Source organism: Chrysoperla carnea, chromosome X (genome assembly GCF_905475395.1).
Source record: "Chrysoperla carnea chromosome X, inChrCarn1.1, whole genome shotgun sequence".
NCBI lineage: Eukaryota > Metazoa > Arthropoda > Insecta > Neuroptera > Chrysopidae > Chrysoperla > Chrysoperla carnea.
The window spans coordinates 26,763,739-26,791,041 of record NC_058342.1 but is presented as its reverse complement, the minus strand read 5'-3'; the positions used below and the strand labels follow the sequence as shown (position 1 = coordinate 26,791,041).

Below are 27,303 nucleotides of genomic sequence, written 5' to 3'. Positions count from 1 at the left end.
GTGTACTATAGAGGTGTTGGAGGCTAATGTGAGGTGTGGGGATGCCATTCAATGCCGGGGAACGGGAACTTTGTTGGTATGAAGTGTTACAAGAAGACATAAGTTTTGTTAAGTACTATTTACTGAGTGGTGCAATAAAAGTGCTACCCTGACCTTCTTACTAGCCATTGTAAACTCAAGAAGCATATAGGCACACAACCAATCTCACGGGGACCGCATACATCAGATTTTATGATGGCGATGAGGAAATCGGACTACATATTTTGTAAGGATGCGAAAGTTTCTCTCTCAAACGAAACTACCATTGGGATGAACTGATCACCACTTAGGTGAAATAAATTGAGTTTAGTCTAGGAGTATCATAAAGCTTATTAAAGCTGTAGTACCTTTGAAGGACTTTTGAAACATAGGAGATAAATCATCAGAGCAAATAAGTCGCAATACAGGAGTCTCGGAATATTCCCAGACTTACTACTAGCTAAAATCTAATATAATCTTATCTATCCTGAAAAAAAACATAAGGTCATTCACTTGTGAAATCAGTTTTTCATTCATCTGTCCATCCAAAAAAATCGGAGAAACTACACCATTTTCTGAAGTCTTCCGATCAAATATGTAGAAATGGCAACCCTATTGAAAATTTACATGATCTCTGAAGGACCATCTTGTAAATAGACGAACGATACTAAAATTGGAGAGTTAAGACGAAGAAGACGAGGGGAATGTATTATGTAGTTATACAAGTACACCTAACCTCACAAAGATGTGAGTTAAGTATTAGAATGAGATAGTATGGTGTTCACACATACATATGGTATGGTGCAATCTAGGTATAAGGAAATGGGGGGAAGAAGTGGGAGGAGGAGAGGTATGTGTGTCTTAGATTATTATAACTGGAGCAGTTATCATATTTTATTTGTATCATCCTAAAATATGTTTAAACATGTATGTATGTTGAGTTCGACGGTATACGCTGCTAGCGAAGCACATGCGGGCGTATCTGACGGGAAAAAATTTCGAATTCAATATCTTGAAGGATGTACGAATGCCAGGCCAATTTTAGATAAATAGCTTGATTTTTTAAAGAAGTTGAACTAAGCCCAAATCAATTCTGAAAATTTTAGGGGTGGTTGCCCGATTATTTAAATAAATACTTCAAAAATAGACATACTTAACATTAGTCTTATGGAAAAACGATAGATGGATGATATGTGTTCATAGATTTCTCTAAAACTAGTAGGTAGAAATTATAAACAACCATTTGAATTAAAGTAAAAACCTTAATAAATTATTGAAAACCAAAAAAAATCCATTGTGTCCGACTTATTAAGGATGTATAAGCACGGTAGTGGAGACACGAATTTAAAATTTTGATGGCGAACTGATGTTATAACTGACGATATAAGACGAAAAGTTAAGAATAAAATTTTTCAATATTTGGAGTAATTTTCTAATAATTGAAAATCTCTTTAATTATTTAGCTTTCGATGTTTCGAAAACCAATGCATTAAATTCATAAAGTTATAGCAAAATTCATCATCCTAGTTGAAAATAAGGTACTAATCATTTCAATCACAAGTCTTAATTTGCCTTGATTTATAAGAAATTAAAAATATGCAAATTAGCATAATTAATACGCATTTTATAATTGCATTTTAAATTGAACGTAAATATTCAATTCACAATTTGGTTAATAGTGATGAAAATGATTTCAAACTTGTTACACGGAGGCTTTTGGGGTCGGCAAACACGAATATCGTGACAGAACTCATCCCATAGATACCTAGTGCAACGATATCCCCCTCGCTTCCTGAAGTTTTCGAGAAATCCGTCATATAATCAGTCCTAACTCGTTACTAGGGGGTTTTTGGGATCGCTGAACACGAATAACGAGTTTGGACTGATTATATGACGAATTTCTTGAAAATTCCAGGAGGCGACGAGAATAAAGATGCACCAGGTACCTCTAAAACCAATTCTATCATGATATTCGTGTTCAGTGACCCCAAAAACACGGGTGTAACGAGTTTGGACCGATTATATAACAAATTTCCCGAAAACTTCACCAGACGATGAAGAACTGTTTATCTTGAGCACCTTTGAGACCATTCTGTCACAATTCTTCGTCTATAAAGGAATGTCTTTTATAGTTGAGAAATAGTATCGGAAATTTTTCCCCAAAAAATGCGCCCGTATGTGCTTCACTATGCTGTTTGCTTGGATGAAACTAAAAACCACAGCATAAAGACGTTAAAGAAAACCTGATGTTTTAGTTCTTATATAGTTTGTATTATTATTATAACGTAGGACTTTCAACTATGATAGGTATCTCCAAGCCCAGTACCCAGTACCTACCCAGTACCCAGCTCCTTACCTGAGAGCTATGAGCTTGCTTGTGAGTATGAATCAACTCCAAACTAAAACTTTACATTTTAAAACATAAAATATTAATTTGAAACAATATTTTAAATAATATTGTTACGTGTGCGGTATGCATACGGATGTTGAATGTGTGCGATGTTTATTTTGCTGGTGGTATTATTATTCGCAAAAGATAAAAGATATATTCTTAGCATCATCCACACTCAAATAATGGCTTTGAATATGTTTGGATTAAATATGAAACAATCATTCTATTGTGTATAATATTTATTATATCATTGTTTTGAATGTTCGATGTATATAGTAATCTTACCTGAGTTTTAACACTATCATTTTCACACTGAAAAAAATTCAAATAATGACAACCTCATCCCGAAGTTGACCGTTTCATATTGAAATAAAGTAAAAATACTTTCAAACAATTGTCTAACGATTTTAACAAGTACAGCTAAATATTTGTATTTACAATAGAATGGGATTGAATTTAAAATATGAATTCATTGATACAAAATCACTGAAGTTAAATAAACAAAATTATTACTTCTATGAAAAAGATTGACTTAAGTTTAAAGTCATGCATTTTATTGAGGGTAAGTAAAATTGTGCTTAGTTAGAATATATAATCGTGTAAATAAAGCGAATCGATGAATTAATGGAAAATTCCCTTGCGTTTTCTTTAAATAGAGTATTTAGTTATTATGATCGCATATTTACTATGTCGTGCCCATATGTGATTGAGGCAAGATCATGAAGATTGTTGTTACCAGTTAGCAGAGAGTTTGAAATAACAATATCAATCGTTTTTATAACATCTACCAAATTTTTTGTATATATGTAACAAGCATCGATGGCGCTATAATCAATAGTAAGCCATATGTCCCTGGTTCAAATCCAACTTGCAGAAATCTAATATTACCAGGTATAAACCTTTTAGTTTTTTACCTGCTCGTTGTGTATTTTATTATAATATTTATAAGTGGTAGAACCAATAAAAAAAAAATTGTTTAAAACTCTGTTGCATTTCAAAACAACAATATTTGAAATTTGTTAGACAGTATATTACTTTCATACAAACAACTCATGCGTTTGTGTCAACTTCACCACTCAGCCCCGTATACATAGAGTCACATATACATACATGTCACACACACATAGCTGATATTCTTATACATTATACACAATATAATTTGCTCCCTCGCGAGTAAACCGTGATGTTTACGAAAAAATGTTTCAAACAAAAGTTAATTTTATTTTTTTATAAGAAACATTTTTATAAGAAGACATTCAAACGGATAACCGGAAATGGATTTTATGAACATCTATATAAAAAATCAATATTTTTAAGCGTTACAAACTTGGGACTAAACTTAATATATCTTGATATATCTCATATATGGTGTAAAAATACTCTTGAAAGTACAACTCCTTTTGTACTATAAAGTAGAAAATAATTTTGTAGAAGTCACTCATACAAGACTATTCGTAAAAGTTTGAGGGGCTAAAGTAAAAAAAAAAATAAATTACTTTAAGTTTTTTAACGGGTTAGTGTGTCATTTTAAGATAAATTGGAACACGTCAGTGTATGTAATGAGAAACTTGTATAACTAAACAATCATATGTGACACATTTATGATACGATTAATGGCAAGTCGATTATAAATAATTGGTTAAGAGTTTTAGTGTACGATCTACGTTCTACGACCTCTAGACGATGTCAATCATTCACTGTGTATCTGTCATGATCGTTCTCATGTTATTGTGTGCTGTCTTACATATCGAAAACATTGCAATAAAATCAAAAAGATATCATAAAAAAGAATTTTATCTTTTTTTATTTCATCCTAAAATTATCATGAAAAGTCTAAAACTTTTTCTAAGTGCGACTGAATAGTCGGCTCTGTAGTAATTTTTTTGATAAGTTGTTTTTGGTTAGCTAGTTCAAGCCCCCAATTAGGAAAGTTTTTTTTTTTTGAGGTACACACGTCGTGACCATGGGATATGGGTTCAAAATGTTATCAAAAACAAAAATCCAAAAAAGTTGAACAAAAGTTAGCCCCGGAACGATATTTTTTGGCGGATTTTTTGAAAAAATTGACAATCAGGCGGTTTTTTGGTTTTTTTTGTGAAAACTATTGATTTTTGCTGATAACATTAAATAGGAAGACTGAAGATAATTCAAAAATACATATTTTGAGTCAAGATTCAACTCTTTATCTTTTGACATATATAACTCCTGTAGTATATTTTATGTAACCTCTTTGGTTAAAACCCAGGTACGAATAAAAAATTAGGACTAAATATGTACAAAATATTTGGGGTATTTTTCCAAAATTAATTACAATTACATTTTTAGTTAATAATAATAATTATTTATTTTTTTTTTTTTAATATTAAAATTATTATTAAAAAAATGTCCAAAATGCCTAAATTTTTGAAAAACATGCAATTACTGCCACACAAGTTAATAAAAAAAATTTGTTTTTTTTTATATTTTGTAGATTGTCAGCGGGGTCGATCAATTTTCAAAAACAGACATAGGCCCATTTCTATTATTAATACTAGTTCGAAAAAAATATCATAAATAGTAGATAAAAAATGCTTGATTGTGCCCCCATTTACAATCAACTTTAATTGCTTATAACTAAAGAATGGGTAACGATAAAGGGTCGAATCTTGGCTCTAAATAGGTATTTTTGAATTATCTTCAACCTTATCATTTAATGTTATCATCGAAAATCAATAGTTTTTCTAAAAACCCAAAACACCACTTTTTTTTACAATATTTTTCAAAAAATAGGTACCGGAGCAAATTTCAACCCCCTCCCCTTATGAACTTAGTCCAACTTCATTAAAAAGCCCCGGCGCTCGTACATCCTTGACAAGAAAATTTTTTTGAGATCAATGAGATTTTCTTATCTATAATAGCGGATTCATGAAACCGGTTGGTGATACTTTTTTATGGATTTAAACAAACTCCAAAAATAATAATTAATAATTCTATTCTAATATCATGGATATTTCTCCCTTAAAAATGGCTGGCTAACTTACAGGATTGAATGAATCAATGCATACTAGAAATGTAACATGAATAAAGTGATAAAAAAAAAGTAAATGAAATATCACGAGTTAATGACTGAGCCATAGTAGTAATTTTATTTTTATTATGACATATTATTTATGTTTAAATGTACGTACTACATATAAAAAAAATGAGAATGGTAGATAAATATTGATGGTTAAACTTAGTCCATTCTAGCCTAAATACGTTACAGAATTTGTACAGCTGTATTGGGAATTGGTTGCTCCCGCTACAATTTTGATAATGGATATGTAGAACCAACTGCTTGAGTTGAGTTGTGTATGCTGGATTACTCGATGTGTTCCTATGTGTTCCTACTCAAACTGTAGACCAGGTGAATAGAGAGGTATTCTGTCTCATACAAAATATCTATATCTGTTTCAATCGAGGGGATAGTAGTAGATCTATTGCTATGTACCAGGTGTCTTGGACCACACGTCCCACCTGTTTCCAAATACAAAATATATTGTTGAATATAAAACAAATTGTACCTATATTAGTTAATTTCAAATTGTACCTATATTAGTTAATTGGCCATGACGGATTGAATCGAAATTTAAAACACTTCCGAGTGAGGAAATGATTTCGTTCTTGTTGGAAAACTTGATCTCGTTGCAAGAGATAAAGGAATACATCCAATAAGAAACTTTTCTTTGTTGAAAATTCGAACCCTAACAATGGAATTCAAGTTGGCCCAGTTTTACTTTGACCGACTTTGCGCAAGGTATGGCCAGAAATGGTTTATCAGTCCTTGCCAAAGTATTGCTTTCAAATGCTTTCCTGACTTAAACAATGAAATTGAGATTGGCCCAGTATAAATTCGACCGACCTTGCGCAAGGTTGGACCAGGATTGGTTTTTCTGAAATTAGAAGATGTATTTATTTGTCAGCCATTACCGAAGCATTGGTTTCAAAAGCTTCTCGTATTCTGGATTATGCTTCAACCACAAGATTTTCATTTTTCTTCGGAAAAGGATGATTTGAGTCAGTCAACAAATCAGCTAGCAAGCGATAAATAAGTAAATATCGCCTACCACGATTATCTGATACAATATCGTTTCCTTCAATATCGTTATAACCAGTTTTGACTTAAGAAATTTAATTTTTTGCATTTAACGAAATATTAAGAAAGAGTGGCTGGGTGGTTTAAGACACCCGTTATACCCTAAGTGGAAGAATTTCTTATTTTCGAATGTGATACCTTATTTGATATCAATTTATTGTACGTTTTCTAGCCTCGCAGATTTCACATTCGATACAAACATAAGATGATAACCAAACCATTTCTACTACTATGTTCTCTCATCCCCTATCCTATATTCCCCCACTCTTCTCTCCATCACATACATGTCAATAAATTTTCCTTGTATATGGAAAATAAATTTTTATTCTCTTACTTAATTTTCTAAATGTGTACTTGATGATACAAAAGTTATTGAATGTTGCGTGTTTACCAACCGTTTTCGGCTTTAGTCAAACTCACTTCTCAGATCCTCTCAGGATAACGTTTCAAGCATCATTCTTGGTAAAAAACCGATAAAATTTTTATATTTTTGTTCCTTACAAGAATAAAATTGGTTTTTTTCTTCAAAACGCTATGCGAAAAATTCCGCTTCAATCGTTGCTAAGCTTTCCTTAGCACACAGTTGCTCGTGTAGTATTCCATAAGTTTGGTAACCTTTTACCACACATAATTTCAAAATATATGTACAATATCGAAGGTCAACGTGGGAGAGGGGGTATATTATAAATCCCATCTATAGCCCACCCCGAACACAATTTATATGATTTTAAAGATGTCTGATATAAATTTGTTTCATTCTGAAATAGAAAAAATTGTTTGATTTTTTCGATTTTTTCCAAGGGGTACCCTTCAAAGCAAAAAATCCAAAAAATTTTGTTGTTTCGGAATTTCATGAAACAAAGTTTCTAAGGTATAATTGGCCCAAGAAATTCAAAAATCGGGTACATTTAACGATTGGACGGATAATTTTTGAGATATCGCCAAAAATCGATCCTAGGACTCGATTTTTTCAAAATCTACCAGCCCAATCGTCAAATGAACTCGATTTTTGAATTTTTTGGGTCAAAATTACCTTATAAACTAAGTTTTATCGAATTCTGAAACAGAAAAATTTTTTTGATTTTTTTCGAATTTTTCCAAGGGGTACCCCTTCAAAAAATTGCAAAAAATCCAAAAAATTTTGTTGTTTCGGAATTTCATGAAACAAAGTTTCTAAGGTATAATTGACCCAAGAAATTCAAAAATCGGGTACATTTAACGATTGGACGGATAATTTTTGAGATATCGCCAAAAATCGATCCTAGGACTCGATTTTTTCAAAATCTACCAGCCCAATCGTCAAATGAACTCGATTTTTGAATTTTTTGGGTCAAAATTACCTTAAAAACTAAGTTTTATCGAATTCTGAAACAGAAAATTTTTTTTGATTTTTTCCCATTGATTTTTTGATAAATGAAATTATCAGCGGAAAGGCGGTAAAACACATATATGGTATCACAATGGGCTCTATAGCCTAAGTGTGTCCTCCGTGGACAGCCAATATAACCTAACCTAACCTACCCTTGGTACTGAGAAATAGAAAGTATGTTTAAAAGAATCTGACAAAATAGGTCCGAATAATTCTGTTTTCATATTTCAATAGAAACATAAAATTGTTCCGCTAATTAATGTCAGTAAATAACGTATTAATTATTTAAATTGCCAGTGATAATAGAACTTATATATAACACAAATTTTAAAGTCGATTAACTAACGCGAATATGCGATATGGTGTTAGGGAGTCGAGCTTTAAGGTGCGAGCTATAAGGTGACTGTAATAAGGGAAACACGTTATAAAGCTGAATATAAATAAAGTATTATTTTTTTCATATTCTTTTCTGTATACTAAAAAAAAAAATAACATCTCGAAAAATTTTTTTTAATAAACTTTTTTAAATGTTGAATGATGTGGTAAATAAATTATGGGGATGGGTAATATACTTTGTGTAGTTTTATGTAAAGGGGATCATGAACGTTCTCTATTTTTTTATCGAATGCTAAAGGCAATATAGTCTTTATTTTTGTTGTTACTTTATACGAACTGTTTGGGTAACAAGATTTGAAGAAGTATTCTACGCGTCATTAAAGGTTGCACTGAGAACTGTCAAGATTATTTTCCATTAATACTGGGAACAGAACACATATGGAACTGCATTCCAGAAAATTGTAAAAGTAACGAGCCCGATAAAATTGTATAGAGCTGCCAGCCATAATCATTTTTAGTTTCATTCTATGTGGTCCAAAATTCTTACATAATATGAGCAATATTAATTATAATAATAATAATGGGGTTTAACCTCCGTTTTTCAGACATCTATCTATAATAGAGGCTACCAACATCATTATTTTTATGCTATGAACAAAATCATAATACTATGAACAAAATTTTGGTATAGGTGTTCATAAAATCACCTAATTAGTCCATTTTCGGTTGTCTGTTTCTCTGCCATCTGTCTGTCCGTCTGTCATCACGATTACTCAAAAACAAAGATATCAAGCTGAAATTTTTATAGCGTGCTAAGGACGTAAAAAGTGAGGTCAAGTTCGTAAATGAGCAACATAGGCCAATTGGGTCTTCTTCTTCTTTTATCTATCAGTCACTTATACCCGACAATTGTAAAAGCTTGAGGCGCTTAATATCAAGGATGAATCGAAAAGTAATTAGACATGTGGAGTAATGGAGGCATTCCGATCCATTTTCGATATTTTAAATTAACCGCCTCAAGCTTTTACAAATAGTGGGGTTGGAGTGACTTAAAGATAAAATTATTTTCTATTTTTTTAGTGCAATACAAGTATTTTTTATTAAAATTTTTTTGTATTTTAGGACAAAAATATTGAAGGTATTTGGATAACTTTACAATAAGAAAGAATTTAGGGGTATTTGATATTATGTGAAACATATTATAAGAGAATGACAATATCTCCATAAACGCGTACATATTTTGATATTCAACTGTTCACACACAACCGCTAAAGACTAAACGCTTACAGAGATTCGTTCATCTTCATCGTTTTTTTGAACATAATCAAATTTTTGTTGATTTTATCATTTATTTTTAAATGCATGTAAAATATATAACTTTCAAATTGTTTTAAACATATAGAAACTTAATGTATATTTAACAAGTTATGGTGCATGTGTATATGTTTTATAGGTTATGATATAGTGCAATCATCTTGGGTTTTCACCTATCATTTATTGCATTTTGGTGACATAAGTCAAAAAAAAAAAAAATTGATTTGTTTAACGTGAGCCAGACATTCAACTTTTGACTTTTTTTGTCATCATCCACGAATAGTAGCTTTCGGTTGAATTGTTCCTGTTCAAAATGTCGGTTGAATTCAAATACGATCCCATTTACGGTTTTCAAGATATCATTTTATAGTTCCAAAAATCTGAGAGCTTTGAGATCCCATATCATAAGATCCTTAAGTCATACGTACAAAAGCAGATTTCGTTACTGATTTTCATTAAATTCGAGAAGAATATACTTTTGTAAATAACGAAATTTTTCAAAGCGCAAGTTCTTAAGAAACTCGCAAAAATTTGAGAAAATCTATTTATCTACGATTTTACGGCTAATTTGGACCCGCTGATTAAAATACGATCAAATTTAGGTATCGTTTTCAAGATATCATTCTTATAGTTCCGAAATTCCAAATTCGAGAAATTGCAGATTCAATATCTTGAAATCCTTATGTCAGGCGTTAAAAACTATCTGATTTTCGTTATTTTTGGACAAAATTAGCCCAAGCAAGTTATTTTTATTTAAATCCGGAACAAAATATATTTTTGAAAATTACGAAATTTTTTAAAGGGGTACCCTTAAGAAAATCGCAAAAATTTGAGAAAATATATTTACTTCCGATTCTGATAAAAACATGGTTTTAGCCTAAATTGAATCCGGTGTATACGATATCATTGGCTAAAATAGAAAGTGGGGATTTTTTGAACTACTGGTGGAGAATGTAGGGAATTTTAACACTGCAAGTAAGTGAACTAAATGCTGACAGCAACACTGGTGCGAGGTAAAAACCCAAGATGATTGTAGTATATGTGTATGGTTATGGTTATAATGTAGAAGACAAGACTTTAAAACCGAGTTTACGTTTTGTTTATTTAAACTGATTTCAATTTTGTCTACACATCCTTACTTTGATGCTGATGCTCTTAACACCAACCATACCACTTCTCTACTAACTTTTAATACTTGTAACATATAAATTCATTATTTTTTGTTATGTCTGAATTTAAACCATACTGTCTGTCTGGATGATAAAACTTTTCGAGGTAAATAATTCCTTAAGAGTTAACTAGAGCTTTTTTTCTTGAAAGGTCTATGCAAACGCTCTACGAGATAAATCTCAAAATAGGATAATATTGCTTTTTTTCAATTTAAAGTTTACATCTTTGAGTTGGCAACAAAGGAGGCCAAGGGGAGGGGGTATTCCCTTGGCCTCCTTGGATTGGAGGAGAAATCGATGAAGATGTATAATTATCGGTTTACAGTTGAAAATCTCAGTTGAAAATATATTATTTCCGACCCAGAATAAATAAGATCAATAATATGTTAAGAAATCAAAAGTTAAATAGAACAAGAGAAAACAAACAATTGACGGAGTTAATTGTTGAAATACCATGCGTAGCCAGTGTTGATTAATCTATCACATTACACATACATACATGTCACACATACTTAACTGATATTCCATATTCCCATATATACAATATATACATAGGTACTATACAATTTACGCCTAATTTGCGCCCTCGCGGGTAAACAGTGCTGTTTACGAAAAAATGTTTCTAACAAAAAAACAGTTGGTTATTTTTTTATAAGGAATATTTTTTATATTTAAACTTTTGTTCTATCTCTAACGGTTTACAAGATGGATTCTACGGACCCAAGACCAAATAAATTGACCTATGTTGCCCATTTACGAACTCGACCTCACTTTTAACGTCCTGAGTACGCTGTAAAAATTTCAGCTTGACATCATTTTCCGTTTTTGAGTTATTGTGTTGACAGACAGACAGACGGACAGACAACCGAAAATGGACTAATTAGGTGATTTTATAAACACCTATACCAAAATTTTGTTCATAGCATTAATATTTTTAAGCGTTACAAATTTGGGACTAAGCTTAGTATACCTTGCATATTACATATATGCATGGTATAAAAATGAACATAAAATAGAAAAAGCGAGTATCAGATTGTTAATTATTGATAAAAATTGTTGGTTAGCTTTTCTGAAAAGATCACTCACATACAAACAAAATAGACAATGCAATTATTCTAATAATAAAACTAATTGTCTATAATCGACTATAAAAAAATATAAAAAAGTGTGGTTATGTTTTAATACAAATAATAAAAAAAAAAATAAAATAAAATAAAAAAGCTAAGAAGAAAAATAATAGATTTTCATCTTGTTCAGTCACTCACTCAGCTTTTCATAATATTATACTCTTTATTCACAAACTGATTGTAATAATCATATTTATACAGTGAAGCCAGATATGCGCATTCATTGCTCAAACCATGCACCACTCACTATACGATGGATCTAGGACACATAACAGGGATGATTCTCGAATTCTGTTCGAATTTTAATTTTTTTATGTATCGATATTGGTAACAGTGGCAAAGATAAAATCCTCTGGTTGTGGAGTTTAATGGTTATTGTAGATTAAAAAGGCATTTATAACTAATGGCAGAAAGTTCAAACAAATTCAAAAATGGAATATATAGACTTCGACTCGAACGAAATGAAGGAATCGAAAGTGAAACAAGGGGAGCTCTGTCTTGGCTTTTGTTAAGGAGGTAGATAGAGAAAACTAGCTACGTCTAGCAGCAGGATACGGTTAAATTGAAGATTGCTAATAAAGTCCAGTAAAGACCTAATACCTTCTTGCTAGGCTTATGCCCCTCGACATTTCTACTTCTCCTGATATTGACAGCATTTTCGAAAAGTGCACGTCTATGTTTTGCATTAAATAATAGATACTTTATAATGCAATAGACGAATTTTTTTACTCAAATTTCCAGAGGTTGAACGAAGAAATTGTAAAAACTACATATGAGTGCTATCAAATTCCGTAAGTTCTTTGTGGTATTTTCCAATTTTCTTATCGGAAACTAATTTATTTCTAACTTTAACTAAGGGAGGGTTGATCATGGATAATATAGTACTTAGATTGAGCATCCGTATAGTGAGAGGTGTGCCAACATCTGAGGTAATTGCTTAGGTCAGCTAGGGATATTTATTAAAAAAATACATTTATCAAAAGAATATAGGGAAATTTATCAAAAAAACGATACATTGAATATAAGGACATTTTACAAAAAAACAAACATTGAATGTTATATCACAAATTTTCATATCACAAAATGTTTCACATAAAACATCGTTATTTCACAAAAATACTTATCACATATAACTTTACACGTTTTCTTACGAATCTACAACGACTAGTATGAAAACAACGCTTTGTTTTGACATTTCTACTCCGCCGCCATGATGGATTTGACTTAGGGAATTACCTCAGATGTCGACATGCTTAAAATCGTTTGACGCTCAGTTTATGTCACTTAATGGTCTAAGGTGTTGACACTTATGTTCGATGACTTTGAAATCATAGAATGTCACATTTCGATATCATATCTGACTATGAGATTGTGGTTTGAAATATGTATAACGGGATACTATCCGACTATATATTTACGTATAGAGCAACTATAGTATGCCATACTATATTCTATAATATGGTAAATACAATCGAAACCGGTTATAATGACATAGGTTGTAACGATGAATTGGCTAATTCAACCAATTGGTAAAATCTCAAATTAAAATATAAAAACATAATACGGTCTATAACCTTAAGAATTTTCCAAACAACAAATACCAAGTTTTGGTGTTTAAACCGGTATAAAAATCGTCACAATCGGCGCGTGTTTGTTGTGCATTATGAATTCCTTCCGCCCGGCCAAACAGTCAACAAGGAATATTATTTGAACGTTATGTGTCATTTGCGTAACGCTATCCACCTTGAAAGACCGGAATTGTGGAAAGACAATTCATGGTTTTTACATACTGCACTCATAATTCGTGATCATTTCGTCAAAAACTCAACCCATATCGTTCCGCAACCACCGTATGCACCTGATCTGTCGCTGTGCGACTTCTGGCTCTTCAGCAAGCTCAAAAGACCGCTCCGGGGACACCGTTTTGATACGATAGAAGGGACTCAAGCAGCAGCGAAGACGGAACTGGAGGCAATCCCTTAAAGTGACTACAGCCAGTGTTTCGAAGATTGGAAAATCGGGAGAGGATTACTTATGAAATTGGTATGGAATAATAAATAAAGAATTTTCAAAATAAATACAATGTCACCTTATTTTTGGGGCACAGTTATATAGAGACATGGATGTAGTATCAGATGTTACAACTATAATTGTAGGTCCTTACAATGTCGTTATAAGTGGTTTTGACTGTACTTTAATATGGTATAACACAGAAAGAATATAACAGAACGTTTTACTAAAAATCGTTTAACACGACACACTAAAACCGTTCACTCATATGATTAATGTTCAAATCTTTAGTATAATATTCCACCCGTTCTGATAATATTTAAAATTAAAATTTGTCATACAAATGACTCATCATAATATCTCATTCTCATTCAATATTATATTTTTTAAATACAATCTATTTTTATATCCGTTTTTCATTCTTCAATCGAATCGATCATCGGGGGTTTTTTTTTTTGATTTTTGAAAACATTTCATATCAAAATATTTTTATAAATGGTGACCTTCATATTTTAATAATTTCTTCATATTTTCATATATTGAGTTTTTGGAGCTGATTTCATTAGGAACAATAACTCCTGACTGAATATAGGTACCTTCACATGACCTGGGAAAGTGGTCTATAATGATCCCTCAGGTTAAAATGATCCCTCGTTGTTTTTAGTAAACTATTAAAGCCATCTAGTATATTTATCGATAGATGGTTTCCGCGCGATAAAATTAATCGTTCAACAAAGGTTTATAGTGATGTATAAGCTAATTTGTGTTTCGTAGCATTTTACTGCTCATGATTTAAGACAAATTTCCATGAAAGCTTTCTTTTTTTGTATTAGTTTTTGCTGGCTGGTTGTTTTAACTCTTGACTTTTATTGACTTTGAATAATATTTTAACACATTTTCATAGTCGTATAATTAATTTTAGGATCAGTTTTTATTATGAGATTCAAATATGTCGTTACGGGTAAAATGATCCCCTTTATATAGGCTAAAATGATCCCTATTTTGTATGTAAAATTACAATAGATAAAATTATCCCCCATCATGTAAAGGGTCTTGAATGTGTTGATTTAGATGAATGTACCAGTGATTTTTCTTTTCATACTAATCGTTGATGCAATGTCAAAGAACAGTTAATATTTTATGTGTACTGTTTCATAAAAAAAGCAATGGGATCATTTTACCCACTACCCTTACAAGGTCAGTCTAAACGATACCTTTTGATAAATATTAAATAGTTCTAAAAATTAGAACAGATCAAAAGAAATTTACGTAGATATCAATATTGTAACATTTGAATAAAGAATTCGAAAATATTTCAACGTTTTACATATGTCGTATTCTTTGGCTAAGATTTACATTTTTTCTTAGGGGGGGTCATTTTAGACCACCTTCCCCTACTTTGAATTTAATGAGTCGAAATTACTCTAACGACTTTGGGCGGTAAACTTTTTTTTACAAAATAATTTAACAAACAACTGAATTTTTCTTGATAAATCTTTAATTTTCTCGAGACATGTTTATATTTTTTTTAAACAAATGTAAACCATCAGCACTCACGTTATGAGTATTTGACGAGCAGTTTGCCGAACAGTTGAAGAAAGTGATTACGGGTTAATAATTTTGACTTAAGAAATAGCATGTACATTACTGCCGCTCCAACCTTAACCAATCAAATCATGGAGGACGTGTGCTTTCTCACACCATTCAATTTATTTTCTTAGTATAGCTTTGAAAAAGCAGTTATGAAGAATAATTTTAAAAGATTTGAACTATAACTCTTCATTTAAATTGATCAATTCAAATCAATTTAAAAATATTTTTTCCAGAATAATTGTTTAGATTGTATGCAATGAAATAAACTATGGAATAATGAAATAGTTACGATGCTCAATTCTAAAATGAGGTCAGCGTCAACATAGCTACATCGAAGTTGGTTTCGTACTCTCTATGCATATGAGTTAATTTTTAATAACACATTTAGTTTAAAACAACAAAGTCAATTCAAAATGTTATGATACAACCTCATCAAATTTAACGTTGCCCTATTGACGACTGACGAGTACCGTTGAATATCGTTCGTATCGTCGAATAGAGAGAGTGCCAGTGTCGTCCGACTAACAAAATAAATATAATAATTTGGCAAATCTCCAATTAAATGTTCGAACGACATTTATTATTCGAATAATATTACGATATATAGAAAAAAATCTTTTATGATCGTCCTATAACCTCAATATATAAATTATAGCATTGTCCCGTGGCACATCAACTTATGGAGAATCCTAGCCTTCCAAATGAAATTTTTCTTGCTTATTAGCTGCATATAAATAGTCACGGATTTACAATTTAATTTAAGGATGTATGAGCATGGTAGTGGGGGCACAAATTTAAAAATAGATATTTTCAATTTTGATGATAAATTAATATTATTACTTGACAATATAAGACGAAAAGTAAGAATACAATTTTTCGATATCTGGCTTAATTTTCAAAATATCGAAAATTGAAAATTTTGTTTAATTATTTAGCTTTCGATATTTCGAAAACCAAGACACATATCGAAAAATTTTATTCTTATTTTTCGTCTACATTCATGAAGTTATAACAAAATTCATCATCAAAGTTGAAAATAAGATAAAAATAATTTCAACCCTTAATCTACCCCTACTCTTACATCCCTTATATGGACGGTGACACTTAGTTTTTTTCTTTTCTAATTCATTGCTAATATGTTTACTTTCTATTAAAAAGTTTTTTTTTAATTTGTTTTCATTCATTCCAAATGAAAATTATCAAAAACTTCCAAAATATGTCGTTTTTTGAGATTTCTCCATAAGAGCCAATGTATTTTATATCGATTTTTAATGACTTTTTTCTTAAAAATTTGCACGGATACCTAAGCTGAAATTTTAACCACATATTCTTTGAGTAAAAGACTACCTACAAACAAATTTTTAGCCTTTAAATCAAACATTGTTGTCATGCTCATACATCCTTAAGGATTTGAAATACAAAGATTTTGAATTACAAATATACAGGATATAACGTTTTTTACCGTTAACAAAATAGTGTCATCATTTTATATTATACACATAATAGTATGTATACATACTTGTCATATCATAAGTATTAAGAAGGGGAGAGAAAAGAGTGGAAGGTGTTTGTGGGGTGAGATGCGATATAGATGAGTAAGAAAATAGACAAAAACTACTCAGTAACATACCAGCATCGTCACTTAACACTTACATTCATACACAACAGAGAATAGAAAAATATAATTAATTGTTTTCAAAGAAAATGTCAGGAAAATTGTTGAAATTCGTATGAAAAATGAATCGACCTCGCTTAGAAATACTTCATACCTCATAAAAATACGTTATTTATATTATTATTGTTACAATATTTGTCCTATAATCATCACCTATATTATATGTGTCGGCCATATTTATTTGTGTCATTTTCCTAGCTATTGTCTTCTATGTATTTCAATTGGTTCATGTTGGTAGAACTTACAAAAAAATAAAAATAAACAAGTGAAAAACAAACAATTGACTGAGTTCATTGTTTAAATACCATGTAAAGACAGCGTTGATTACACTGTCGCATTACACATACATAAATGTCACACATATATACATAACTGATATTCCCATATAGGTGAGACATACTACACAATTTTCGCCTAGTTTGCGCTCTCACAGGTTACCAATGATGTTTACGAAAAAATGTTGCAAACAAAAGTTGTTTATTTTTTTATAAAGAACATTTTTTTCATTTAAACTTTTGTTCTATCTCTAACGGTTTACAAGATGGGTGATACGGACCCAAGATCCAATTGACCTATATTGTTCATTTACGAACTTGACCTCACTTTCTACGTCCTGAGCATGCTATAAAAATTTCAACTTGATATCTTCTTTCGTTTTTGAGTTATCGTGGTGTCAGACAGAAAGACAGACGGACAGCCGGAAATGGTCAAATTAGGTGATTTTATAAAAACCTATACCAAACTTTTGTTTGGGGCATCAATATTTTTAAGCGATACATTGGAACAAAACTTGTGAAGCTTGATATATATTACATATATACATGGTATAAAAAGTCTAAATAAAATTTGATTTTATTGAAAGCGGGAGAGTTTTAAGTCAGATTTTTTTAAATTTTTAATTACATATTAAATAACGATGAAGAATATACAATACAGTTAGAGTTTTTCTTCTCTTCCTCATCTCTGTAATGATTTTAACTCGGTTAAGATGGGGTTGTAAACCTACAGTATTGTAAAAAGTTTTGGTTGATTGCACGGTACACACATATAAACCAGATAGATACTTTGTAGTGAAGTAATGAGTGATTTTTTGGCTTTACAATACCACGCAACTTCAGAAATATATAGAATATTGTGTGCAAGTGATGCTTATAAATTTGATAATATAGATATCTCTCTTCAATCATTAATAAACTAACTATAGTCGTCTCTGTTCATCAAAATGATGGATCTTCGATGAACTCATAATTAAATTAAAATTTTGTTTTTATATCATCAACAACCTTATATTTTTATGGTAATTTTTATAAACTACAAGATTGTCTAAATATTTTAGATAGTTTTTTTATCACACTCTCTAGATTTTCTGATATAGAAATATCCAATTGAAAAGGATAACCTATACGATTCATAATTTTTTCAGCTATATTTGAACGATAAAATAAATAACTATAAAAAGCCCGATGACCTAGTAATTTTTTTGTGATTTTTGGAAACTTTGTTTGAAAAAATGCATTTATAAAGTTTTATTGAAATCCTTAGTATTACCCAATCCTTGCATATCTCTTTAAGACATATTTGAACCAGTTCGTAACCTAGAAAAAATCTCGTATGCTTTTTAGAGACTTAGGTTAGTTTCTTAAACCGCAAAACAAAATTTCTAGACTTTCTTCTAGATATTTGAACTACTACGCACAGATCCGCTATTGAGAATTCCATTTCAGTTGTCCTATTTGCTAATTTCATCCACTGTCAAAGCTCATAAATCATTCAGTACAACAAAAAAAAAATACTAATTGTAATTGTGAGTAATTTTTACAACATATTCATTGTTTAAATAATACTTGAAGAAGTATAAAGCTCATTTATAGTATTATAGTGATGTAGTAGATATGTATAGAGCTATGAAGCTCATCTCCACAGCTCCAACTCCAGTAAACAGTAACAGTGTCCATTGTTTTCATGTATAAGTGTAACTAACTATACAACATAATGAATTTTCCCTTACGTCATAAATTTATTGTTTTATCGACAATAGTCGTATCGTTAGCATCTTTATAAATAATAAAATATAAACGATGTGTTTCTGTTTACTTAAATAAATAAAAAAAATAGAGAAAAGTTTTCATTTATTTAAGGTAGTACGAGCGCCAAGACAAGTTTAGACTTGTGGCTGAAGTTATTTGTACCCTATTTTCAATTTTGATGATGAATTTTGTTATAACTTCATGAATGTTGACGAAAAGTAAGAATAAATTTTTTCGATATCTTCTTTGATTTTCGAAATATTGAAAGCTAAATAATTAAACAAAATTTTCAATTTTCGATATTTGGAAAATTACTTCAGATATCGAAAAAGTTTATTCTTACTTTTCGTCTTATATTGTCAAGTTATAACAATCACCATTAAAATTGAAAGTATATAGTGTGTCCCCGGATAGAGGTAACTATACTTGTAAATTTTTTTATTTTGCATTTTAAGAAAAAAAGTCATTCTTTATAAGAAGTTTTGCTTATTCTGAAAAGTATGTAGGTATATTTAAGAATTCTTAATAGTAGCCAAAAATTTGGAATCTCCATTTTTATTTTTAGTAAACTACCCTTCTTTTTTTATAAATTGGCGAAATGTTACTGAGAAAAGTTACTGCAAATAACAATTATGACTCAATGCAAAATATCAAGAAGATCCGTGAACTTTAATTATTGCATCATTTTTTATTTGAACAAAAGCTGTAATTATAAAAAAACGTAACAAAGAAAATAATAATAAATCTTTCTATTTAAATTCTTTTTGATTCTGAGTTATCGTGTCTACAGACAGACAGACAACCGGAAATGGACTAATTAAGTGATTTTATAAACACCTTTACCAAAATTTTTTTCGTAGCATCAATATTTTTAAGTGTTACAAACTTGGGACTAAACTTAGTATACCTTAATATATATTACATATATTCATGGTATAAAAAGAATGATTTCTCTTGTTTAATGATATATAGGAATCAATTTCTCAATTAGAGATCTGATAGAAATCTCTAATTAAAAATTGAGCATTTGAAACCATCATTTAACAATAGAAATTTTCGTGAGTGTAAATATTGAATTGCCAAAATAATAAGAAATAAATTTATAACGAAATAAAATAGTACCTACCCATTTTCGAAGAAATTTGATCCGAGGATATTTGAAGTCCTACATTTATAATCCGAACAATATTCCAATTGGATTCACAAAGAAATTTACCACAATATGTTCTAAGAAAAATCGAATTGCAAAATCCTTTTTCTCTCGATATTATTATATATTCCCAGAAAATATATTCATATAGCACAGTTGATTATCAACAACAACAGAAAATGGGAAGAAAAAAAATATGAGGTGGTAGAAAATAAAAGCCGAAGAATTCACTTTGATATTAAAAGGACACATCAATGAACTGATTCTGACGATGGGTATTAGATTTGTATGTAGAGTAAGTAGGGTAAATGTACGATTGGCATTTAAATATTGCACAAACGAATTTACTTATGAATATCTTTAACAATTTCTTTTTAATACAGTCAAAATAGATTATAACGACATAAATGGAGAGTCCTATTCGTTGTGTGCGTAGTCATGGTAGGGACAATAAAATCGATGCCAGCGCTTCCAGTGAAAAATTATGGTGTAAACGAAGGCTGTTATGACTAATTTGAAATTCTTTACATGTTAATGTTATAGAAAATGTCAAGTTAAAATTATTGAAAAACACTAATTAATTAAACTTAATGCATTAAAAATTGTGAAAATAAGAAATCAAATTGCACAAAATTATTTTTCAAATGTAAATTATCATAATTATCTATTTAAATTTGTGAGACAACAATTAATTAATCATGAAAGTTGAAACTATGTTAAATTAGTCGTAATAACCAATATGTCTATCTAACCGATATCATTATAACAGATCTTGACTGTAGTTTTGAATATCTTTATCACTTTCTTTTTATTAATTTCAAAAGAAAAACGTCGTACCAATTCTACTAAATAATATTATTATCGTCGAACGAATCTTTTTATCTTTACGAATTTATTATTGCATATATTTTTGACTTGATATCTTATACGAATATTCAATTGATATTACATACAGAGTGATTCAAGAAAGTACTGCGTGTTTTAGTAAAATGCACACAAAATTTTTATGAGCTATCTATCTTTTAATTTTTACAAAAATTATCCTAAATTAAAATAACGCACGAAAATAATTTATCACTAAAATCATCCTGCTCATTTAGAAATTTGAAAAAATCGATTTTTTTTGTATTCATATTTTCAATGGTTTAAAAATATGCCCTTAAACGGATTTTTCAAAATTAGAATTATTTTCGGAGATACTGCGAGCTTCTGCTTCTTCAAAAGAAGGCAGAACAGCTTGTATACCAGAAATAACTTTGCAAGACATTGCTAATAATGTAGAAGAAGGCCCAATGTATGGATCGCCGATGAATCCAAAGTGAGTAGGGAATATTATTTTCCGAGTTACTCTGTCGAAATTGTCTCTCAAACTTAAAACGTGTTTTTATCGAAAATACATTTTTCCAGGTGGTGGATATTATACCTCAAGTACTACTCGACTGGTTCCTTTGAAATTTGGTGGGAATCTTTTTTCTTAATTTGTCTATCGTCTGTACCTTGGATTTTAAAAATTCCAATTTTGGGTATTTTTAAAAAATTCGAAATTTAGGTTACTACCAGAATACCCCATTAATTACTGTATTGTCATTTGACCTTGTTACCTGGGCAAATTAAGTAAATCGGACAATAAGAAGTAAGTTAAATAAAATTGACTTCCAAGATTTTTATACCATGTATATATGAAATAAATCAAGTTTAGTCCCAATTTTGTAACGCTTAAAAATATTGATGTTACCAACAAAATTCTTAGGTATTCATAAAATCACCGTAGTTTTAATTATTAGCCCATTAGTCCATTTTCGTTTGCCTGTCCGTCTGTCTGCCCGTCTGTCTGTCCACCTGTCTGACCACCTGCCTGTCTGTCTGTCAACACGATAACTCTAAAACGAAAATTAATCAAGCTAAAATTTTTATAGCGTGCTCAGGCCATAGGCCGTAGGACTCCTCTTGTAAACCGTTAGAGATAGAACAAAAGTTTAAATGAGAACTTTAGCTTGAAACATTTTTTTCGAAAGCATCACTGTTTACCCGCGAGAGCGCAAATGAGGCGCAAATTAAATAGTATGTATTGTCTGGGAATATCTTTAATATGCGTGTGACTATCTAAGAGTGGCTATCTTTCTTTACTTACATGACGTAAAACAACAATCGATAGCGTAAACAAACTGTCTACACGTGGTATTTCAACCATTTTTCTCAGTCAATTGTTTCTTTTCACTTGTTTTACTTTTTTGTTGGCTAGTTACAAGTGAAGTTAACAATTTTTTACAGTCAATTTTTGTTTAAGAATCCAAGCCCACAAGAAACTGTAACTTATGTATAATAGAAGAGTCACGTTTTTTGTAAACGTATTGTAAGACGCATGCGGGATAAATATGCTTTTTTTTTCCTACAGAATTGTGTTTCTTATACACTTCATGTTATAATATTGTGTATAGAGTAGTATAGCATAGTTTTATGCTACAGGGGTTGGAAAATGTTTACCCTGACATGATAAAGTAATGAATTCATTAGTTTGAGTGCCAGTATTTCATTTAAATATTTAAAAAAATACAATTAAGAAAGTGCAAACATGCCGAGAATGGATGAGAAAATGCATGATTGCATGGATAAAATAGAAGAAAAACGAAATGAAAAAAACACATAGCAAATAGCTTATATCGTACTCACTTGACGCGCGACGCCTTCTGGTGTTTTTATCTTTACACATTTTAAATTTACGTCTATGTACAAATTGGGTGCTGACCGCGGGAAATCCAACATGAAGTTAGTTCAAAATTAATGAAAACAAACAATTGACTAAAATAATTGTTAAAATGCCCTGTATAGAAAGTGATGAATGCCAGTGCTTGCATTATTTTTTTAATAAATTATAATAGTTTGAAAAATATTTAATAAATTATATTTTATTTAAACTTTCAACTGCCTAACATTTATAGTTTTGAAGAAAATTGACATCAAAGTTTTGTTCTAATTTGCGCCCTCGCGGGTAAACAGTGATGTTTACGAAAACATGTTTCAAACAAAAGTTGTTAATTATAAGAAACATTTTGAAAAATTCCAATAAGAATTTTTAACATTATGACGACTTCAGAATTCAAAAATTAAACTTTGCTCTATCACATCCAAATTTTATCCAATTTTGAAAAACCAAGCATATTATCCTACTAAGTTTGGGACATACTTTTCCAAGTTGTGATTAAAATTAACCTAACTGTAATAGTTTTCAAGAATTCGGGGTCCTGGCCCCGGAATAAAGCACATTAGTGATAACCAGGAAAAATTGATATCACAATTGAAAATAATGACCCAAAATTAGTGGGTTTCAAAAAAAATTCCAATCAGATCGGATCAAATTTGCCAGTGTTATCAAAAAAATCGAATTATTTTACTCTTTCAGAATCCAAGCATTTAATTTTGCTGAATCGCATTCAAATTTTATCCAATTTACATTTAAACTTTTGTCCTACCTTTAACGGTTTACAAGATGCATCCTACGAAGCCAAGATCTTGACCTATGTTGGTCAATCTCATGTTTTACGTCCAGAGTAAGCTTTAAAAATTTCAGCTTATTTTTTTCATTCTTGAGTTATCTTGTTTACGGACAGATAAACAGACAACCGGAAATGAACGAATTAGGCGATTTTATGAACACCCATACCAAAATTATGCGCGCAGCATCAATATTTTGAAGCGTTACAAACTTGGGACTAAACTTATTATACCTTGATATATATGTCATATATACAAGGTGTAGAAATGAAAAGCGAACTCAAATTACTTAACTTTATGTTATGAATGCAAACTTAAATTATATGCCAATACTATCTTAAATCTATATATAGAGGTTTTATGGCGTTTATATCTTATGTTTTTCTTACGTTTAAACGCTATTTGACGTGTAAGCGCAAATGTAAATGTAATTTTTTCACTAACATAAGTTAAAGACTTGTTTAATAAGTTATATCTAATAGTCAAGTTATCAAAATTGATAATCATTTTTTTATTATTTTTAAAGGCATAAAGTCAAGATTATGCCAGACATTTGTTAAGTGAAAATGAATGGTCATTTTCTCATTTCTAGATATCAGATTCTTTACTAAGAAGTTCATGGTGGATATTTATGTATATAGGGGAGAGCAGCCAAATACGGACCCGTACTTAATTCCTAATACGTACTGTACGGTTTTCTCATAACTGGTGGTTTTATCTGGTAAATCTGACGAATAATTCATATAAAATGGAAGATAAATCGATAATCTAAACAAAAATTTGTAGGATAAAGCAGAAAATAAAATAATAATAATATTCTTATTGTACTAAAAAGTAGAAAATAATTTTATTTATGAGTCACCCTTATCCGACTAATTGTAAAAGCTTGAGGCGCTCAATTTTAAAATATCAAAAATGAGTCAGAACGCTTCATCTATTCCACATGCCCAATTATTTTTCGATTCATTCTTGATATTAAGCGTCTCATTCTTTAACAAATAGTCGAGCATGAGTGACTCAAAGATAAAACTATTTTCTACTTTTTAGTACAGTAAAAGCTCGTCCTTTAAAAAAAATTTTTTATAATCATTATTAATTTAAGGCTAAAAAATGTATATATATATATATATATATATATATATATATATATATATATATATATATATCAAATATGGTGGAAGCGATGTAGAAATCAGGACGCCACAACCTAATGTATTGTCATCCAAACTAAATGTGCATGCAAAATTTCAGCTCAATCGGAAACCGAGAAGTAGATCAAATTTGAATTGCAAGATTTGATTACAAACAGACAACGGGACAGGTGAAACTAAATAAAAGCTTGTAAAAAGTAAAATCAGACTGATGAAAGTAAAGCGAATAGTGAATCAAACTCTCCCCTATGGATTTACGATTGTTGCATAAATAACATATTTACGTATAAAAGTTTATAAGAAAATTGCTGAACATACAATAGTTGATAGAATTCACAAAAAATAGATGGAAAATTAAATTTTCTTTAACAAAAAAAAAAAAAAAAACCATAGTAATGTATTTGTTAAAAATGAGAATTGATTATAAATAAAATGTAATCATGAATAAAATAACATCAGAAAATAAGTAATGTTTCAAAATATATAGACTACTCTAGCTATTACAATGTAGTCTTGTACAGGGTGTTCAAGAGAGTTTTTGTATTGAAAATCTTATCACTAGAGTCGACCTTGGATAACCAAATTAATAGCCAACGAATGGATGCATACGTCCAATTGTGATACCTAAAGAAAGGTTGTCCAACAAGAAGCTTCTACTCCGTAACGTTAGCCGACTTTAGTTCCTAAAGGACGCCAATGAAGGACTGATGAAAGTGTGGTAGTTTTTTCATTGAAAGTGCTGAGCGGTGTCAAAGGAAATACGTCAGAGTGGTCAGTATTTTGTCTGCCAGTCAGCTTTTTGAACTAGCCGCTGCAGTATTACGTATAATGCATCCGATTTTATTCTGACCATGACTGTTTTCCAGTGCCATAAATACGTCCGTCTCCCCACCAAATGTATGCCTCTCTAAATATGGTCTTATTCCGAGATATCTAGAATTCAGAATCCGCAATTCTGTGTTACTTCCAAAAACACAGACAGAGAATAAGCTCTTTTTTGCTCTCTTGTATAATTCCACTGTAGATTTTCACATCCACCAGGAACTTGTCTACCGAGATATCTCGTGATATGCAATTACAGCTATGACCTTGACCTTCTGTATGATATTTTAGGTTTAACTGATACATTCTGTAAATATCGCCCTCTGAACCAATTTACTAAATTGATGTTTAGCCCCCTCTAGTGCAATTTTGTTTAAACATTCCATTCTATATGTATGTTTTGGTGATTAACTTCTCTGTATTATAAATTAAAACCAACTCGATGTCTTGTCTAGTTCTAGTTGTTCGAATTCTATATAAATACATATTACATGTATCACTCTTAGAGCTGGTGGTACTGACAATAGAGTTTTTAGTTTGAGAATTAATTTCTGGGGTCCCTTTATGAAGGTCAACATTGGAGATACTGGAGGAAGACAACAGGAGAATAAATATTTGGGAAGCACCTAACACAAGAAGGACATATTCCTGACCAAGATATGGAAATTTTGCTTTTTGCCCTAAAGGGTTAAATATTAAATCTATGAGAAGCCATTGAGATATACAAACATAAGAGATGAAGTTCAACTTTACTTAACGAAAATTTTATTTCGACCAATGGGAAATATTTTTTAAAGGACAAGCTTTTATTGTACTAAAAAGTAGAAAATAATTTAATCTGTGAGTCACTCATACCCGACTATTTGTAAAATCTTCAGGCGCTAAATATCAAGAATTAATCAAATAATAATTAGGCATGTGGAGTAAAAATAATCACGCGTTCCGATTCATTTTATATATTTTTAACTGAGCGCCTCAAGCTTTTACAAACAGTGGTTCATGAGTGACTCATAGATAAAATTATTTTCTACTTTTTCGTACAATAAAACTCCAAGCAACGCTACGAATTAAGCAATCATTATACCATGCATATATGTAATATGCAAGGTATACTAAGTTTAGTCCCAAGTTTGTAACGCTTAAAAATATTGATGCTACCAACAAAATTTTGGTATAGGTCCGCCCGTCCGTCTGTGGGCACGATAACTCAAAAACGAAAAACGATCTCAAGCTGAAATTTTTACAGCGTACTCTGGACGTAAAAAGTGAGGTCGAGTTTGTAAATGAGCAACATAGGTCAATTGGGTCTTGACCTATGGGTCAGTAGGACCCATCTTGTAAACCGTTAGAGATAGAACAAAAGATTAAAAAATGCTCCTTATAAAAAAATAAATAACTTTTGTTTGAAACATTTTTTCGTAAACATCATTGTTTACCCGCGAGGGCGCAAATTAGGCGTAAATTGTAAAGTATGTATTATATATATTGTATATGTCTGTGCAATGTGATCAACACTATTTATGCATGGTATTTCAACAATTAAC

At 30.6% G+C, this 27,303-nt stretch overlaps 1 protein-coding gene across 1 annotated transcript in view; it reads left to right on the top strand.

Annotated features, from left to right (window-relative positions):
* The window catches only part of LOC123302251 (lachesin-like), a 582,311-nt gene that overhangs the window by 343,187 nt on the left and 211,821 nt on the right, over nucleotides 1-27,303 (top strand). The gene's annotated exons all lie outside the window — the stretch shown is intronic.